Below are 5,739 nucleotides of genomic sequence, written 5' to 3' on the forward strand. Positions count from 1 at the left end.
GAATTGTCCAATTTGGAACACCTATTGAGTTCGGATCGAGCCCAAAACTTGGGCAACATCATAATATGGTGGGAGGAGTCATTTGGACAGTTTTGAGTGAAATCCAATCGCTAGAAGTATGGAATACACCAACCACTCCAATTAGGAATGAACTGCCGTTGAACTTGAATTGTCCAATTTGGAACACCTATTGATTTCGAATCGAGCCCAAAACTTGGGCAACAACATAATATGGTGGGAGGAGTCATTTGGTGAGTTTTGAGTGAAATCCAATCGCTAGAAGTATGGAATACACCAACCACTCCAATTACGAACGAACTGTCGTTGAACTTGAATTGCCAAATTGCTCACACCTATTGATTTCGGATGGAACCCCAAACTTGTGCAACATCATAAAATGGTGGGCGAAGTCATTTGGTGAGTTTTGAATGAAATCCAATCGCTAGAAGTATGGAATACACCAACCACTCGAATTAGGAACGAACTGCCGTTGAACTTGAATTGTCCAATTTCTCACACCTTTTGATTACAGATCGAGCCCAAAACTTGTGCAACACCATAATATGGTGGGAGGAGTCATTCGGTGAGTTTTGAGTGAAATCCAATCGCTAGAAGTATGGAATACACCAACCACTCCATTTAGGAACGAACTGCCGTTGAACTTGAATTGTCCAATTTGGAACACCTATTGAGTTCGGATCGAGCCCAAAACTTGGGCAACATCATAATATGGTGGGAGGAGTCATTTGGACAGTTTTGAGTGAAATCCAATCGCTAGAAGTATAGAATACACCAACCACTCCAATTAGGAATGAACTGCCGTTGAACTTGAATTGCCAAATTGCTCACACCTATTGATTTCGGATGGAACCCCAAACTTGTGCAACATCATAAAATGGTGGGCGGAGTCATTTGGTGAGTTTTGAGTGAAATCCAATCGCTAGAAGTATGGAATACACCAACCACTTCAATTAGGAATGAACTGCCGTTGAACTTAAATTGTCCAATTTCTCACACCTATTGATTTCGGATCGAGCCCAAAACTTGGGCAACATCATAATATCTTGGAAGGAGTCATTCGGTGAGTTTTCAGTGAAATCAAATCGCTAGAAGTATGGAATACGCCAACCACTCCAATTAGGAACGAACTTCCGTTCAACTTGAATTGTAAAATTTCTCACACCTGTTGATTTTGGATCGAGCCCAAAACTTGGGCAACATCATAATATGGTGGGAGGAGTCATTTGGTGAGTTTTGAGTGAAATCCAATCGCTAGAAGTATGGAATACACCAACCACTCCAATTACGAACGAACTGTCGTTGAACTTGAATTGCCAAATTGCTCACACCTATTGATTTCGGATGGAACCCCAAACTTGTGCAACATCATAAAATGGTGGGCGAAGTCATTTGGTGAGTTTTGAATGAAATCCAATCGCTAGAAGTATGGAATACACCAACCACTCCAATTAGGAACGAACTGCCGTTGAACTTGAATTGTCCAATTTGGAACACCTATTGAGTTCGGATCGAGCCCAAAACTTGGGAAACATCATAATATGGTGGGAGGAGTCATTTGGACAGTTTTCAGTGAAATCCAATCGCTAGAAGTATGGAATACACCAACCACTCCAATTAGGAACAAACTGCCGTTGAACTTGAATTGTCCAATTTCTCACTCCTAGTGAGTTCGGATCGAGCCCAAAACTTGGGCAACATCATAATATTGTGGAAGGAGTCATTTGCTGAGTTTTGAGTGAAATACAATCGCTAGAAACATGGAATACACCAACCACTCCAATAAGGAACGAACTACCGTTGAACTTAAATTGCTCAATTTTTCACACCTATTGATTTCGGATTGAGCCCAAAACTTGGGCAACATCATAATATGTTGGGAGGAGTCATTTGGTGAGTTTTGAGTGAAATCCAATCGCTAGAAGTATGGAATACACCAACCACTCCAATTAGGAACGAACTGCCGTTGAACTTGAATTGCCAAATTGCTCACACCTATTGATTTCGGATGGAACCCCAAACTTGTGCAACATCATAAAATGGTGGGCGGAGTCATTTGGTGAGTTTTGAGTGAAATCCAATCGCTAGAAGTATGGAATACACCAACCACTCCAATTAGGAACGAACTGCCGTTGAACTTGAATTGCCAAATTGCTCACACCTATTGATTACAGATCGAGCCCAAAACTTGTGCAACACCATAATATGGTGGGAGGAGTCATTCGGTGAGTTTTGAGTGAAATCCAATCGCTAGAAGTATGGAATACACCAACCACTCCAATTAGGAACGAACTGCCGTTGAACTTGAATTGTCCAATTTGGAACACCTATTGAGTTCGGATCGAGCCCAAAACTTGGGAAACATCATAATATGGTGGGAGGAGTCATTTGGACAGTTTTCAGTGAAATCCAATCGCTAGAAGTATGGAATACACCAACCACTCCAATTAGGAACAAACTGCCGTTGAACTTGAATTGTCCAATTTCTCACTCCTAGTGAGTTCGGATCGAGCCCAAAACTTGGGCAACATCATAATATTGTGGAAGGAGTCATTTGCTGAGTTTTGAGTGAAATACAATCGCTAGAAACATGGAATACACCAACCACTCCAATAAGGAACGAACTACCGTTGAACTTAAATTGCTCAATTTTTCACACCTATTGATTTCGGATTGAGCCCAAAACTTGGGCAACATCATAATATGTTGGGAGGAGTCATTTGGTGAGTTTTGAGTGAAATCCAATCGCTAGAAGTATGGAATACACCAACCACTCCAATTAGGAACGAACTGCCGTTGAACTTGAATTGCCAAATTGCTCACACCTATTGATTTCGGATGGAACCCCAAACTTGTGCAACATCATAAAATGGTGGGCGGAGTCATTTGGTGAGTTTTGAGTGAAATCCAATCGCTAGAAGTATGGAATACACCAACCACTGCAATTAGGAATGAACTGCCGTTGAACTTAAATTGTCCAATTTCTCACACCTATTGATTTCGGATCGACCCCAAAACTTGGGCAACATCATAATATCTTGGAAGGAGTCATTCGGTGAGTTTTCAGTGAAATCAAATCGCTAGAAGTATGGAATACGCCAACCACTCCAATTAGGAACGAACTTCCGTTCAACTTGAATTGTAAAATTTCTCACACCTGTTGATTTTGGATCGAGCCCAAAACTTGGGCAACATCATAATATGGTGGGAGGAGTCATTTGGTGAGTTTTGAGTGAAATCCAATCGCTAGAAGTATGGAATACACCAACCACTCCAATTAGGAACGAACTGCAGTTGAACTTGAATTGTCCAATTTGGAACACCTATTGATTTCGGATCTAGCCCAAAACTTGGGCAACATCGTAATATGGTGGGGGAAGTCATTTGGTGGGTTTTGAGTGAAATCCAATCGCTAGAAGTATGGAATACACCAACCACTCGAATTAGAAACGAACTGCCATTGAACTTGAACTGTCCAATTTGGAACACCTATTGATTTCGAATCGAGACCAAAACTTGGGCAACATCATAATATGGTGGGAGGAGTCATTTGGTGAGTTTTGAGTGAAATCCAATCGCTAGAAGTATGGAATACACCAACAACTCCAATTAGGAACGAACTGCCGTTGAACTTGAATTGTCCAATTTCTCACACCTATTGATTTCGGATGGAACCCCAAACTTGTGCAACGTCATAATATGGTGGGAGGAGTCATTTGATGAGTTTTGAGTGAAATCCAAGATCTAGAAGTATGGAATACACCAACCACACCAATTAGGAACGAACTGCGGGTGAACTTAAATTGTCCAATTTCTCACACCTATTGAGTTCGGATGGAACCCCAAACTTGTGCAACATCATAATATGGTGGGAGGAGTCATTTGGTGAGTTTTGAGTGAAATCCAATCGCTAGAAGTATGGAATACACCAACCACTCCAATTAGGAACGAACTGCCGTTAAACTTGAATTGTTCAATTTCTCACACCTATTGATTTCGGATGGAACCCCACACTTGTGCAACATCATAATATGGTGGGAGGAGTCATTTGGTGAGTTTTGAGTGAAATCCAAGATCTAGAAGTATGGAATACACCAACCACACCAATTAGGAACGAACTGCCGGTGAAGTTAAATTGTCCAATTTCTCACACCTATTGAGTTCGGATGGAACCCCAAACTTCTGCAACATCATAATATGGTGGGAGGAGTCATTTAGTGAGGTTTGAGTGAAATCCAATCGCTAGAAGTATGGAATACACCAACCACTCCAATTAGGAACGAACTGCCGTTGAACTTGAATTGTCCAATTTGGAACACCTATTGATTTCGGATGGATCCCCAAACTTGTGCAACATCATAATATGGTGGCAGGAGTCTTTTGGTGAGTTTTGAGTGAAATCCAATCGCTAGAAGTATGAAATACACCAACCACTCCAATTAGGAACGAACTTCCGTTGAACTTGAATTGTCCAATTTTCCACACCTATTGATATCGGATCGAGCCCAAAACTTGGGCAACATCATAATATGGTGGAAGGAGTCATTTGGTGAGTTTTGAGTGAAATCCAATCGCTAGAAGTATGGAATACACCAACCACTCCAATTAGGAACGAACTGTCGTTGAACTTGAATTGTCCAATTTCTCACACCAATTGATTTCGGATCGATCCCCAAACTTGGGCAACATCATAATATGGTGGGAGGAGTCATTTGGTGAGTTTTGAGTGAAATCCAATCGCTAGAAGTATGGAATACACCAACCACTCCAATTAGGAACGAACTGCCGTTGAACTTGAATTGTCCAATTTGGAACACCTATTGATTTCGGATCGAGCCCAAAACTTGGGCAACATCATAATATGGTGGGAGGAGTCATTTGGTAAGTTTTGAGTGAAATCCAATCGCTAGAAGTATGGAATACACTAACCACTCCCATTAGGAACCAACTGCCGTTGAACTTGAATCGTGCAATTTCTCACACCTATTGATTTCGGATCGAACCCCAAACTTGTGCAACATCATAATATGGTGGGAGGAGGCATTTGGTGAGTTTTGAGTGAAATCCAATCGCTAGAAGTATGGAATACACCAACCACTCCAATTAGGAACGAACTGCCGTTGAACTTGAATTGTCCAATTTGGAACACCTATGGATTTCGGATCGAGCCCAAAACTTGGGTAACATCATAATATGGTGGGAGGAGTCATTTGGTGAGTTTTGAGTGAAATCCAATCGCTAGAAGTATGGAATACACCAACCACTCCAATTAGGAACGAACTGCCGTTGAACTTGAATTGTCCAATTTCTCACACCTATTGATTTCGGATCGAGCCCAAGACTTGGGCAACATCATAATATGGTGGGAGGAGTCATTTGGTGAGTTTTGAGTGAAATCCAATTGCTAGAAGTATGGAATACACCAACCACTCCAATTAGGAACGAACTGCCGTTGAACTTGAATTGTCCAATTTCTCACACCTATTGATTTCGGATCGAGCCCAAAACTTGGGCAACATCATAATATGGTGGGAGGAGTCATTTGGTGAGTTTTGAGTGAAATCCAATCGCTAGAAGTATGGAATACACCAACCACTCCAATTAGGAACGAACTGCCGTTGAACTTGAATTGTCAAATTTGGAACACCTATTGATTTCTGATCGAGCCCAAAACTTGGGCAACATCATAATATGGTGGGAGGAATCATTTGGTGAGTTTTG

Source organism: Prunus avium, chromosome 8 (genome assembly GCF_965620075.1).
Source record: "Prunus avium chromosome 8, drPruAviu1.hap1.1, whole genome shotgun sequence".
Lineage (NCBI taxonomy): Eukaryota > Viridiplantae > Streptophyta > Magnoliopsida > Rosales > Rosaceae > Prunus > Prunus avium.